The sequence below is a fragment of the Procambarus clarkii genome, chromosome 79, assembly GCF_040958095.1.
Source record: "Procambarus clarkii isolate CNS0578487 chromosome 79, FALCON_Pclarkii_2.0, whole genome shotgun sequence".
In the NCBI taxonomy this organism is placed as follows: Eukaryota; Metazoa; Arthropoda; class Malacostraca; order Decapoda; family Cambaridae; genus Procambarus; species Procambarus clarkii.
In genome coordinates this window covers 5,639,988-5,655,754 of record NC_091228.1, presented here as the reverse complement: position 1 = coordinate 5,655,754, position 15,767 = coordinate 5,639,988, and the positions used below count along the sequence as shown (strand labels likewise).

The window sequence follows — 15,767 nt, the reverse complement described above, 5'->3', positions numbered from 1 at the left end:
ACATACCCTCTCTTCTTGAATATCCAGAGTTGGATTACACATACTCCTCTCGTCTTGAATACCCATTGTGGGATTACACATAATCTCTCTTCTCTGATACCTTGGGTAGGATTACACATACCCTCTCTTCTTGAATACCTATTGTAGGATTACACATACCCTCTCTTCTTGAATACCCATTGTAGGATTACACATACCCTCTCTTTTTTAATATCCAAAGTTGGATTACACATATACCCTCTCTTCTTGGATCACATAAAATCCAGGATGAACAAAGAGAACAAAAGGCCATCAGTGAAATACAGAGGAATCCAAAATACTTTTTTCTCCTAAGCAGACGAAAATCCAACATGAAAACTTCATCCACCATTGAACCCCTTGGGCAAGGGTTATCTTGATTCTTGAGACGATTTCGGGGCTTTAGTGTCCCCGCGGCCCGGTCCTCGACCAGGCCTCGACCCCAAGGAAGCAACCCGTGACAGCTGACTAACACCCAGGTACCTATTTTACTGCTAGGTAACAGGGGGCATAGGGTGAAAGAAACTCTGCCATGCAGAGCATACAGGGTGATGGAACCTTCACAGATGACAACACAGAAATGTGTAAAATACTGAGACTTCAGTACGATTCTGTCTTCAGTGAACCCCCTGAACACTCTGAAACTCAATGAACTCAAAATGAACTCTTAATGAACGTAATACCAGCATCGAACCCTGTATCAGTTGCCTCCCGAACCAATATGCATAGACAGCATGCCCAAGCACTCTGCACTAGGCATTCCTGGAATTATATATGTATTAAATATTGCATAAAAACCACTATCTCAGGTCCTGTTTTTTTTGGGGGGGAAACGGAGCCTAGATACTGGTGTTATCTGCGACTTAAATATATAGAACAGTGGAGATAGCGCCACTCCATAAAGGAGGAAATAAAGTAGAATTAAATAGTTCAATCTGGCCTCAGGGAAGATGTTCCTGCAAGATAATCACCTTAAAACACTACATATCAAAAGTGCTCAAAAGCACTACTAGTATGCACGACCTAGTATGTAGTCCTATTATGTACTCCCTATCCATGTTTAGGTTTATTTACAAATATGTGAAATATGATATGCAAAACTATTTGATTATGCCCTAGAATTTGATATTAAAGAAAATTTACGACTCAGGATTTGTTTTTTACAGAAAACAAGTTTACCTTAGACTTTACAGCAATAACTTGAGAATATTCTCTGTTTAGGATAATGGCTCATTAACCAGTTTAGCAGTAAACTATTATTGAAACCGTCCAACAGCCTGGTTGATCAGTCCAGCAACGAGAACGCCTGGTCGAGGACCGGGCCGCGGGAACGCTAAGCTCCGAAATCATCTCAAGGTAACCTGAAGGTAACTTCAGGGTAACTTCAAGGTAACTTCAAGGTAACTTCAGGGTAACTTCAAGGTAACTTCAGGGTAACTTCAAGGCAACCTCAAGGTAACCTTAAGGTAACTTCAAGGTAACCTTAAGGTAACTTCAAGGTAATATCAAGGTAACTTCAAGTTAACCTCAAGGTAACTTCAAGTTAACCTCAAGGTAACATCAAGGTAGCTTCAAGGTAACATCAAGGTAGCTTCAAGGTAACCTCAAGGTAACTTCAAGGTAACCTTAAGGTAACTTCAAGGTAATCTCAAGGTAACTTCAAGTTAACCTCAAGGTAACCTCAAGGTAACTTGAAGATAACCTCAAGGTAACCTCAAGGTAACTTCAAGATAACCTCAAGGTAACTTCAAGGTAACCTCAATGTAACTTCAAGGTAACCTGAAGGTAACTTCAAGATAACCTCAAGGTAACTTCGAGGAAACTTCAAGGTAACCTCAAGGTAACTTCAAGATAACATCAAAGTAACTTCAAGGTAACTTCAAGATAACATTAAAGTAACCTCAAGGTAACTTCAAGGTAACCTCAAGGTAACTTCAAGATAACATCAAAGTAACCTCAAGGTAACTTCAAGGTAACCTCAAGGTAACTTCAAGATAACATCAAAGTAACCTCAAGGTAACTCCAAGGTAACTTCAAAGTAACCTCAAGGTAACTTCAAGGTAACCTGAAGGTAACTTCAAGATAACATCAAAGTAACTTCAAGGTAACCTCAAGGTAACTTCAAGATAACATCAAAGTAACCTCAAGGTAACTTCAAGATATCAAAGTAACTTCAAGGTAACTTCAAGGTAACTTCAAGGTAACCGCACCATATCATCATATCAGGATAACTACCCAGGTAATCTGAGAGCAGATCAGAAGGTCTTGATCACCATAAACATCTTTGAAATACAGTTCCGAGAAAAAAAGATACGATCACAAAACCCATGTTGCCTGGAACATACCTGGAGAAGGTTTCGGGAGTTCTTCTACTCCCAGAGCCTGGCTTGGGACCCAGGTTCGACCCCCCACACTGTAGATACAACGAATAGGAACGTTTGCCAATTCCGGGAATTTGTAACTACCTGTTTAGACTAATTATCTCTTGCTCGTGATAGAGTGGAGCATATAATCTTACCTGGATCTTACCTGTACAGGGTTTCGGGAGATCTTCCACTCCCCCGAGGCCCATACAGAGGAGGACGTCTGTTCTCTATCCATGGACAGACACACATTCTCTTGTATATATACAGACTGGATAGGCCCAAGACCCCACACCTCCAGAACCCCCAACAAAATAGCTCCCTCTCTCCGCTACTCCTCCCCCGATGATGGGGGGGGGGGGGGGGATGGGGGAGGTGGGTTAGAGACATGGGGGGATAGGGGTAGGGGGGTAAACTAATGAGGATGGGGAGGATACGTCGTTGGGATTGAGACGACCGCCGGAGACTCCCATTAATGAAGATTAATAGGGCTGTGATGGGGACCCCTGATGTCCTGCACCCACAACCCCCTCTTTCATCCCTCTCAAGGGGATAATGGGGGCCCAGGAGCACGAGCACAACCCTGCACACACACATATCAGGTCACTGTAATTACCTTCACCGAATTATTAGAATTGTTCTTTCAATTGGAAAATAAACGAAACGAATTTCGTTATCTTGAGGTTATCTTGAGATGATTTCGGGGCTTTAGTGTCCCCGCGGCCCGGTCCTCGACTGGTGGCTAGTTATAATGCACCTATAGGCAATGTTTCTTTCACCCTATGCCCCTGTTACCTAGCAGTAAAATAGGTACCTGGGTGTTAGTCAGCTGTCACGGGCTGCTGCCTGGGGGTGGAGGCCTGGTCGAAGACCGGGCCGCGGGGACACTAAAAAGCCCCGAAATCATCTCAAGATAACCTCAAGATAACCTAGTTCAACTGTGTGTCGTTGAAGCAGCTATTTAACCTGACAAGCATTGGGGGGTAACAGGCTCTGAGATCCCTTAATGCCTGAGGTAACTGTGCACTAAAGTTCCTTAATGAGGTGGGTGAGGAACTCATTAGGTGAACTAAGGGACTCAAGAGCGGCCAGTTTCCTGTTCTAGCGTATTTACGGGCTCACCATAGCCCGTGCTACATGGACACTTCGTTCTCAGTAGCTAAATCTGACGCAACTGTTCCAGCGCCTCAGTGTCGCGTTCCAGAGAGGAAGCGCTTGCTGTATCTTGGGCACGCGTCCCCAAGGAGCTGGATGAGGTCTTCGAACAGTAATTGTTATATGTGAGTGTGTGTAAAGTATTCAGTGAGAAGCCACAAGGTCTTCTCTGAATACTCTTTATTTTCTTCTTCGAGGCTATGGGTCCCTACAATTGCACCAGAGGTGGTATCCTTATATATACCTGCTTGATGGGGTTCTGGGAGTTCTTCTACTGCCCAAGCCCGGCCCGAGGCCAGGCTTGACTTGTGAGAGTTTGGTCCACCAGGCTGTTGCTTGGAGCGGCCCGCAGGCCCACATATACCTGCTTGATGGGGTTCTGGGAGTTCTTCTACTGCCCAAGCCCGGCCCGAGGCCAGGCTTGACTTGTGAGAGTTTGGTCCACCAGGCTGTTGCTTGGAGCTTGGAGCGGCCCGTAGGCCCATATTTTCTGCGTATATATATATATATATATATATATATATATATATATATATATATATATATATATATATATATATATATATATATATATAGGGTATTTGCAACACCCAAAATGTTATCAGCATAAGTGGGAAGACCAATTGTTGAATATGGGTTTAAAACATTGAAAATTGTGAGGGTTTAACACTGCACCCAGCCGTCTAAATATTTAAAGACTTAAAGCTGATGTCATTACGCTTGACCCCGAGTCCCGGACCCCACCTGGGAACCTGGACTCCCAGGTGGGGTCCTGGGGGTCCCTGACCCCACACAGGGGGGCCCTGACCCCACACTGAGGCGTCTGACCCCACACATCAAAAATTTAGGAAATAAACTACATAAAGACTGGAGTATCACTCAGGGCCAGCACACCCTCTGGATGTTCCAGAACGGTCTGGAACAGCTTGACTGGAAGCTTAGAGAAACCAATCAAAAGAAACAGATCTTCCAGTTTCACCGAAACCCCATTTTCTTGAAATTTAACTCGTGTCTTCTAAGTCAACTTAATTCAGCCCGTTTTCTTTACGTGGCCCAGAATTATCCTGTTAATATAATGTATAATATTACATTTTCAAGTCTCTTTTCCAGAATACAGCGTTCAATGATACGAAGACTGATTAGGCTTTCACAACACTAAACGCTATATTCTGGAAACCATTGAAAATTTCAAACAAATATATAAAAATACTGGATCACCAACTTTATTTACTTTCGTACCCTACGCGGCATGTAAGCTCGCGCATGATTGGCCAAATGAAAATGGCTGGAGTCATGGCCGCCTCGTCAGCCAATCAGGTACCCGCGCTCAGAGATTTCATCGCGGACACACACTGGAGTCCAAGTGTGAGACTCCTACTCTCATATAACTAAATAGTCTTCCTTTTATCAATGCTGGCTGGAGCCTAACTGATACAAGTTAAAAGTAGCCCTCGGGTAGCCTAATGTTCCAGGGGGCTATGCCTGGAAAGTAGCCCTTGGATAGCCTAATGTTCCAGGGGGCTATGCCTGGAAAGTAGCCCTCGGGTAGCCTAATGTTCCAGGGGGCTATGCCTGGAAAGTAGCCCTTGGATAGCCTAATGTTCCAGGGGGCTATGCCTGGAAAGTAGCCCTTGGATAGCCTAATGTTCTAGGGGGCTATGCCCTGGAAAGTCCATTACCCATACACACAAAAATCCCGATAACGTGAGATATCAAATGAACAAATCCACAAGGCGCATCTGGTAACATCCCGTACGTTGGTTCGAATCCTCATCACGGACCTTGTGGATTTATCTCCTCAAATATACTTCTCTACAGCACGCTGCTTTGATGTCTTAAAAACTTATCAACCTCTGGAGGGTTATATTAAGACTTATCACAAATAGCTTAAACTAACCAGCATGTAATAGAGTAAACCGCTTGGTCTACATCCCTTGGTCACGTCTCCTGGTATACAGTTGTATACCAGGAGATTGGGGTATACCCAATAATGCGCGAGCTGATTGGGTATACCCCAGCGCGAGCCGACTCAACCGCCATTGCAGCAAACACTCCCCAATAGGAAGAAAACCCGCTGGGTTGTTCACCCCTTGTACCCAGACACATCTGGGCCTTGCTGACTAGTTCTAGTACTAATTAGTACCTATTTAATACTAGTTCTAGCACCGGTAGCACTACTACCGTCTTTCCAGAGGGGCGCGGACCAGCTGCTCCTAACCAGGCCCCCGGTTGCTGGATGCTGTTGCTGGTCGAAAGCAAAAAAGCATCATGATCTTGGAAGATTAGGGACTGGGGGAAAGCGGCAGGAGTAAAGCTGATTAGGTGCGAAGCTTGAGGTGAATTTTGGGGGGTGTAGGGAGAGCCCCCCATGAAGGGGAGAGGGCTGAGGATAGAGGGCTGTGGGTCAGCCCTATCCATGGCCCTCCCTCGAGCGGAATAACAAGGACATGCAAATGACCGTCTGGAACCTTGTATTCAAGTCAGGGTGTGTGCGGCGGCGTGCACGCACTCGAACGCGCGTGTGTGTGTGCGTGTGTGTTTATGGCGTGAGCGCACGAGGCAGCGCATGCCCTGGGCGCACTCCCTCTCAGCATCCCCATAGCAACGGCCCCAACAGGAATGTCCAAGAGGTTTTCAATATACTAGTCAAGGTTTGTGCGTTGTGTGTGTGTGTGTCTGTGCTTACCAGGCTGTGTTTGCCCTTGTTGGAGGGGGGGAGGGGTGGGGATGTAGGGGGGGAGGGAGGGGGGGAGGGAGGGGGATGTAGGGGGGAGGGAGGGAGATGTAGGGGGGAGGGAGGGGAGGGATAGGGGGGAGGGGAGGGAGAGAGGGGAGGGGGTGGTGTGTGTGTGTGTGTGTGTGTGTGTGTGTGTGTGTGTGTGTGTGTGTGTGTGTGTGTGTGTGTGTGTGTGTGTGTGTGTGTGTGTGTGTGTGTGTGTATTCACCTAGTTGTGTTTGCGAGGGTTGAGCTCCGCTCTTTCGGCCCGCCTCTCATCTGTCAATCAACTGTTTACTAACTACTTTTTTTTTCTTCCACACCACACACATACACCCCAAGGAAGCAGCCCGTGACAGCTGACTTAACTCCCAGGTACCTATTTACTGCTAGGTAACAGGGGCATTCAGGGTGAAAGAAACTCTGCCCATTTGTTTCTGCCTGGTGCGGGAATCGAACCCGCGCCACAGAATTACGAGTCCTGCGCGCTATCCACCAGGCTACGAGGCCTTGTGTGTGTGAGAGAGAGAGAGAGAGAGAGAGAGAGAGAGAGAGAGAGAGAGAGAGAGAGAGAGAGAGAGAGAGAGAGAGAGAGAGAGAGAGAGAGAGAGAGAGAGAGAGACAGAGAGACAGACAGACAGACAGACAGACAGAGAACATTATATGATCAATAAAAACAAGTACCAGTTCCTACACAATGAAATAAACACCAACAAACTACCAGAAACCACATATAAAACCACATATAAATCACATAGAAACCACATAGAAACCACATATATAACGCAGTCAACCCGCACTATAGAACAACCCACCAAGATGAAACACTTGCGAGTACTGACGTTGTAAGTCCTCACACGTTTAAACAACAAACTATTTTTCTTGCTGTCACCACCACAGTATAACGTGATATATAATGAAGATATATAAGTTCTCATTATATACCATTATATTAATCACTAAAAAATTATATCCCATAGCTCCTGCGCTATGGGGGAAAAAAATGTATCAAAACTGAAACCCCGTAGCCTGGCCTCGTAGGGGGCTTGGTGGATAGGGGGGCCTCGTAGCCTGGTGGATAGCGCGCAGGACTCGTAATTCGGTGGCGCGGGTTCGATTCCCACACGAGGCAGAAACAAATGGGCAAAGTTTCTTTCACCCTGAATGCTCCTGCTACCTAGCAGTAAAATAGGTACCTGGGAGTTAGTCAGCTGTCACGGGCTGCTTCCTGGGGGTGGAGGCCTGGTCGAGGACCGGGCCGCGGGGACACTAAAGCCCCGAAATCACCTCAAGATAACCTCAAGATAACCGTACAAAAAGCAGTTCAAATCATGTCATACACGTAATTATGGCAGAAGAACTTACCTTTCAAGAACACAAAAGCCGTCACAACTGCAAGAAAAATGACAGGTTGGATAACAAGGATCTTCCAAACACTGATGATACTCTTCAAGACGCTAGTGCTCTCTAGGGTGGAATATTGTTACACACTAACAGCCCCATTCAGAGCCGGAGAAATTGCTGACCAGGAGAGCGTGCAAAGATCCTTCACGCTTGAATCCACTCTATAAATCATCTTAATTATTGGGACCGATTAAAAGTTTTAAATCTGTATTTCTTAGAGCGCAGGCGGGAGAGGTACATAATAATTTACACGTGGAAGATATTAGAGGGGCTGGTCCCAAACCTGCACACAGAAATAACATCACATGAGACCAGAAGACATGGCAGGATGTGCAGAATACCCCCGTTGAAGAGCAGAGGTGCAACAGGTACTCTGAGAGAGAACTCTATCAACATCAGAGGCCCGAGACTGTTCAACACGCTTCCACTACACATAAGGGACATAACTGGCCGACCCCTCACAGTGTTCAAGAGAGAACTATCAACATCAGAGGCCCGAGACTGTTCAACAGGCTTCCACTACACATAAGAGACATAACTGGCCGACCCCTCAGTGTTCAAGAGAGAACTATCAACATCAGAGGCCCGAGACTGTTCAACACGCTTCCACTACACATAAGGGACATAACTGGCCGACCCCCTCACAGTGTTCAAGAGAGAACTATCAACATCAGAGGCCCGAGACTGTTCAACACGCTTCCACTACACATAAGGGGCATAACTGGCCGACCCCTCACAGTGTTCATGAGAGAACTATCAACATCAGAGGCCCGAGACTGTTCAACACGCTTCCACTACACATAAGGGACATAACTGGCCGACCCCTCACAGTGTTCAAGAGAGAACTATCAACATCAGAGGCCCGAGACTGTTCAACACGCTTCCACTACACATAAGGGACATAACTGGCCGACCCCTCACAGTGTTCAAGAGAGAACTATCAACATCAGAGGCCCGAGACTGTTCAACACGCTTCCACTACACATAAGGGACATAACTGGTCGACCCCTCACAGTGTTCAAGAGAGAACTATCAACATCAGAGGCCCGAGACTGTTCAACACGCTTCCACTACACATAAGGGACATAACTGGCCGACCCCTCACAGTGTTCAAGAGAGAACTATCAACATCAGAGGCCCGAGACTGTTCAACACGCTTCCACTACACATAAGGGACATAACTGGCCGACCCCTCACAGTGTTCAAGAGAGAACTATCAACATCAGAGGCCCGAGACTGTTCAACACGCTTCCACTACACATAAGGGACATAACTGGCCGACCCCTCACAGTGTTCAAGAGAGAACTATCAACATCAGAGGCCCGAGACTGTTCAACACGCTTCCACTACACATAAGGGACATAACTGGCCGACCCCTCACAGTGTTCAAGAGAGAACTATCAACATCAGAGGCCCTAGACTGTTCAACACGCTTCCACTACACATAAGGGACATAACTGGCCGACCCCTCACAGTGTTCAAGAGAGAACTATCAACATCAGAGGCCCGAGACTGTTCAACACGCTTCCACTACACATAAGGGGCATAACTGGCCGACCCCTCACAGTGTTCAAGAGAGAACTATCAACATCAGAGGCCCGAGACTGTTCAACACGCTTCCACTACACATAAGGGACATAACTGGCCGACCCCTCACAGTGTTCAAGAGAGAACTTGATAAGCACCTCCAAAGGATACCTGATCAACCAGGCTGTGACTCATACGTCAGGCTGCGAGCAGCCGCGTCCAACAGCCTGATTGACCAGATCACCAACCGGAAAGCCTGGACGGAGACCGGGCCGCGGGGCTGTTGAACCCCGGAAGCTACACAAGGTAGACACAAGATAGGCAATTCATCAGACCACCAAACCACGAGGCCTAGGCCAACCAGAGACCGGGTCGCAGCCATTGATCCTCGAAACCAAGACAAGGTAAAGACAAGGAAGGGAGGGAGGAATGGAAGAGGGATATCATTACCTCAGACAACGCCCCCCCCCCCCTCACCCATCCCACCTCTTCCATGTCCCGTTTCCAGCGTTTTAAGGAAATTGCATCAATTCACATCTGTCCCCTTTCATGTATGGTCGTCAGATGTTGAGATATGAGGGAACTAGGGAGGGCTAGGAGGGGGGGAGGGCTAGGAGGGAGGGCTAGGAGGGAGGGCTAGGATCAAAGGGAGTCCTAGGAGAGAGGAGGAAAAGGAACAAAGAGAGAAGAGAGAGAGAGAGAGAGAGAGAGAGAGAGAGAGAGAGAGAGAGAGAGAGAGAGAGAGAGAGAGAGAGAGAGAGAGAGAGAGAGAGAGAGAGAGGAGGGAACTGATAGCAAGAAACCCTACCATAATTCATGTACAAAACACGTAATGTTGCGTTATCTAAGACATGTTATCCTAGATAACATCTAGGATAACTAGGATGACGTAGGATAACCTCTAGCCTCACGGCCTGCTTCTAGAAGTGTTGATCAAAATAAAATAGCTCACTATTCTTAGTAAATACTGACAAAGAGGAAGTTCAAATCGATTGAAACATCCGATAGGAAGAGAAAGCTGAAAGTGTATTAACAGGAGTCAGTAGTCGCGTACTCACAGGAGTCAGTAGTCGCGTACTCACAGGAGTCAGTAGTCGCGTACTCACAGGAGTCAGTAGTCGCGTACTCACAGGAGTCAGTAGTCGCGTACTCACAGGAGTCAGTAGTCGCGTACTCACAGGAGTCAGTAGTCGCGTACTCACAGGAGTCAGTAGTCGCGTACTCACAGGAGTCAGTAGTCGCGTACTCACAGGAGTCAGTAGTCGCGTACTCACAGGAGTCAGTAGTCGCGTACTCACAGGAGTCAGTAGTCGCGTACTCACAGGAGTCAGTAGTCGCGTACTCACAGGAGTCAGTAGTCGCATACTCACAGGAGGAGTCAGTAGTCGCGTACTCACAGGAGTCAGTAGTCGCGTACACACAGGAGTCAGTAGTCGCGTACACACAGGAGTCAGTAGTCGCGTACACACAGGAGTCAGTAGTCGCGTACACACAGGAGTCAATAGTCACGTACACACAGGAGTCAGTAGTCGCGTACTCACAGGAGTCAGTAGTCGCGTACACACAGGAGTCAGTAGTCGCGTACACACAGGAGTCAGTAGTCGCGTACTCACAGGAGTCAGTAGTCACGTACTCACAGGAGTCAGTAGTCGCATACTCACAGGAGGAGTCAGTAGTCGCGTACTCACAGGAGTCAGTAGTCGCGTACACACAGGAGTCAGTAGTCGCGTACTCACAGGAGTCAGTAGTCGCGTACACACAGGAGTCAGTAGTCGCGTACACACAGGAGTCAGTAGTCGCGTACTCACAGGTTGCTCTAACAACTGGTTTCAAGATTTCTCCCGCTCTGCCAATGGTTCGAGTCGTCGCCATGACCCTGGGGTGGCCACCCAAGATAGAAATATATTTGAGTGGTGAGAGGGTGGGCTCGCTCACATACACAGGAGATGAGAGGTTAGGGCTCTAAAAACCAGTTTGGGGGGCAAGAGCTCATTGTGAATTCCGAATTGATTACAACTTTAGCTCCGGACCATACTCTGGTGGACCACACCAGTGGTGGACCACACCAGTGGTGGACCATACTCTGGTGGACCACACCAGTGGTGGACCACACCAGTGGTGGACCATATTCTGGTGGACCACACCGGTGGTGGACCATACTCTAGTGGACCACACCAGTGGTGGACCACACCAAAGGTAGTGATACCTGGAGCACACCTATAGTCTGTTCCGAGAGCTCTACTCCATGAACCCGGCCCGAGGCCAGGCTTGACTTGTGAGAGTTTGGTCCACCAGGCTGTTGCTTGGAGCGGCCCGCAGGCCCACATATACCTGGTTGATGGGGTTCTGGGAGTTCTTCTACTCCCCAAGCCCGGCCCGAGGCCAGGCTTGACTTGTGAGAGTTTGGTCCACCAGGCTGTTGCTTGGAGCGGCCCGCAGGCCCACATATACCTGGTTGATGGGGTTCTGGGAGTTCTACTCCCCAAGCCCGGCCCGAGGCCAGGCTTGACTTGTGAGAGTTTGGTCCACCAGGCTGTTGCTTGGAGCGGCCCGCAGGCCCACATATACCTGGTTGATGGGGTTCTGGGAGTTCTTCTACTCCCCAAGCCCGGCCCGAGGCCAGGCTTGACTTGTGAGAGTTTGGTCCACCAGGCTGTTGCTTGGAGCGGCCCGCAGGCCCACATATACCTGCTTGATGGGGTTCTGGGAGTTCTTCTACTCCCCAAGCCCGGCCCGAGGCCAGGCTTGACTTGTGAGAGTTTGGTCCACCAGGCTGTTGCTTGGAGCGGCCCGCAGGCCCACATATACCTGCTTGATGGGGTTCTGGGAGTTCTTCTACTCCCCAAGCCCGGAGAGTACAAACTTTTTAGTAACTTTCCTTTCAAGTACCGTCCCTCGATACGTTAAAATTGCTACGTGTTAGTCAAACTTAAACCACTGTAAATATTGGCGCTTCTTTTGCATCTGCCTCGACAGATTTTGAGGGAAAAAAGTTATTTTTGTTTATGGAGAGGCAGAGGAGGATTGTAGGTAGACTCATCCTTCTGGCCCCTCCTTGCACTTCACTCCATGAGGATGGAGGAGTCTTGTCCTTCAGCGTCGAGGATGAGGTTACCAACAGCCTCTCCGTCTACAAGGGAGTACTCAAGGAATGGTTATTGCTTTACACGGCTGTGTCTATCACCTTGACTATCTCACCTCCTACTCCAGTAACGACTCGACACCCTCATCCCTTCCTCTCTCTCATCCTCCAGTTACACCTCGAAACCTGCCTCCTTGCCCCCTCACCCTCGACGACCTCCCCCTTAGACTGCTGTGGCCAAGCGTGGCCCTACTCAGTATGCAGGCCAGCAGGACGGAAGTAATTATCTTGAGGTTATCTTGAGATGATTAGTGTCCCCGCGGCCCGGTCCTCGACCAGGCTTCCACCCCCAGGAAGCAGCCCGTGACAGCTGACTAACACCCAGGTACCTATTTTACTACTAGGTAACAGGGGGATAGGGTGAAAGAAACTCTGACCATTGTTTCTCGCCGGCGCCTGGGATCGAACCCGGGACAACAGGATCACAAGTCCCGCGTGCTGTCCGCTCGGCCGACCGGCTCCCTAGATTTATAGTAAGCAATAATATATCAAGATAATTTCGAGAGACGGCCATCTTGTGCTGTTCTCTGAACCCGCACAAGATGCTGCTTCTCGCCATTCCTTTCCCTCCGTCCCATCCCAAATCCTTATCCTGACCCCCTTCCCAGTGCTATATAGTCGTAATGGCTTGGCGCTTTCCCCCTGATAATTCTCTCTCTCTTCTTCCTGCGTCTACTCTTTGTATCTATGACCTCTACTACACCCGCCCTCTACTCTCGGCTCCACCCTAGAGAGCACTAGTGTCTTGGAAAAGTACCATCATTGGTACAGCCTCCCAGAACTTGTGATCCTGTGGTCCCGGGTGCGATCCCAGGCGCCGGCGAGAAACAATGGGCAGAGTTTCTTTCACCCTATGCCCCTGATACCTAGCAGTATTTAGGTACCTGGGTGTTAGTCAGCTGTCACGGGCTGCTTCCTCGGGGGTGGAGGCCTGGTCGAGGACCGGGCCGCGGGGACACTAAAAAGCCCCGAAATCATCTCAAGATAAACAAGATAAGATCTTGCACCATCTTGCAAAGGATGATACAGTACCCCTGTACCGTATCATCCTTGTATGTGTCTAATGTACCTGCTTTTACCTGTACCGTATCATCCTTGTATGTGTCTAATGTACCTGCTTTTACCTGTTCCTGTCATACTTACTGTACCTGTACCTTCATTAACCGCGGAAGAAGGGTGTAGGCGAGTCTGTAACTCCTGCGTAATGTCATGAATGCGTAAGTAACGAGTAATTACGCATATCCAAACGAATGCGCATAAAACGCCCTCCACGCTCAACACTCTTCCAGGAAGGGCCAAGAAAAAACCATTTAGATACGATCAAAATTGCTGTACATCTTGAGGTTATCTTGAGATGAGAGCAAGCATCTTGAGGTTATCTTGAGATGAGAGCAAGAATCTTGAGGTTATCTTGAGATGAGAGCAAGCATCTTGAGGTTATCTTGAGATGAGAGCAAGCATCTTGAGGTTATCTTGAGATGAGAGCAAGCATCTTGAGGTTATCTTGAGATGAGAGCAAGCATCTTGAGGTTATCTTGAGATGAGAGCAAGCATCTTGAGGTTATCTTGAGATGAGAGCAAGCATCTTGAGGTTATCTTGAGATGAGAGCAAGCATCTTGAGGTTATCTTGAGATGAGAGCAAGCATCTTGAGGTTATCTTGAGATGAGAGCAAGCATCTTGAGGTTATCTTGAGATGAGAGCAAGCATCTTGAGGTTATCTTGAGATGAGAGCAAGCATCTTGAGGTTATCTTGAGATGAGAGCAAGCATCTTGAGGTTATCTTGAGATGAGAGCAAGCATCTTGAGGTTATCTTGAGATGAGAGCAAGTATCTTGAGGTAATCTTGAGATGAGAGCAAGCATCTTGAGGTTATCTTGAGATGAGGTTATCTTGTAGATGAGAGCAATTTAGTGGAGCTTTTCAAGCAGATAATCTTCCCTTCGTTTTCATTGGCCGCCTTAAGGCGATGGTCAGAGGGCCAGTGCCACTGACTGGAAGCAGGGGGTCAGGGGAGAGCAGTGCCAATGACTGGAAGCAGGGGGTCAGGGGAGAGCAGTGCCAATGACTGGAAGTAGGGGGTCAGGGGAGAGCAGTGCCACTGACTGGAAGTAGGGGGTCAGGGGAGAGCAGTGCCACTGACTGGAAGTAGGGGGTCAGGGGAGAGCAGTGCCAATGACTGGAAGCAGGGGGTCAGGGGAGAGCAGTGCCAATGACTGGAAGTAGGGGGTCAGGGGAGAGCAGTGCCACTGACTGGAAGCAGGGGGGTCAGGGGAGAGCAGTGCCACTGACTGGAAGTAGGGGGGAGCAGTGCCAGAAGACCCGTCCCACAACACAGACAACTGACCAATGGAGCAAGTTTCAGACCAGAGCCTCTGAGATTCTTAAAATTACTGACAATGCCTCAATGCCCTGAACAATGTACTCACAAATGTGTACAGCGTCAAGCCATTACGACTATATAGCACTGGGAAGGGGTCAGGATTTGGGATGGGACAGGGGAAAGGAATGGTGCCCAACCACTTATGGACGGTCGACAGGGGATTGAACGCCGACCTGCATGAAGCGAGACCGTCGCTCTACCGTCCAGCCCAAGTGGTCGACATGCCCTGGGATGTCATCCCATAGTGGAGGATACTTGTATCCAGGAATACCTTAAGATATGTATCATTATGAGTGATGAATACGTTGAGTGGTAGTGATGATGTTGCTCTTGCTCTCTCCTCTCATACCAAGTTCTGATGAGCTTGTTGATGTTGATGACTCTTCAGAGAGCGTGTTGATGGTCCAGTTGACTCATCAACTGTTCCATACACCCGAGGCCCCGTATAGGAGAGACTACACACGAAATATACTGAGAGAAATCATTGATAGTTTCATCTTTGATGAAATCTTCAGGAGGTACAGAGTAAAACATGTCTGACTGGCTAGCTATATGGCTGACTGGCTGGCTGCTTGACTGGCTGGTTGACTGGCTGGCTGGCTGGCTGGCTGGCTGGCTGGCTGGCTGACTGACTGGCTAGCTGGCTGGCTGTCTCTTTCTCTCTGTCTCTGTATCTCTCTCTCTCTCCCATTCATCATCTCGTACAGTCAGCCTTATGGCTGGGCCGAGGCCACGAACACCACCTCATCGTGGATAATTAGTTGGTTAATGCAACCACTCATTTCCTCCTTAATTACCAGCTCATTACAGCTAATACTGAGCACTAGAAGGAGTGTTTTCCTCACTCCTCCAGCCACAGCATCTTCCATCTATTGTCTTTTCGCTTCCCATCATCTTTCCAACTAGATTACTCTCTGCGCCTGACAGCTGGGTGGACAGCGCTTCGGATTCATAGTCCTGAGGTCCCGGGTTCGATCCCCGGTGGAGGCGGAGATAAATTGGCAAAATGTTTCTCTCACCCTGATGCACCCTGTTCACCTAGTGGTAAATAGGTACCTGG

At 48.4% G+C, this 15,767-nt stretch overlaps 1 protein-coding gene across 1 annotated transcript in view; it reads right to left on the bottom strand.

The window, feature by feature from the left end:
• The window catches only part of Sema2a (Semaphorin 2a), a 271,050-nt gene that overhangs the window by 57,326 nt on the left and 197,957 nt on the right, over positions 1 to 15,767 (bottom strand). The gene's annotated exons all lie outside the window — the stretch shown is intronic.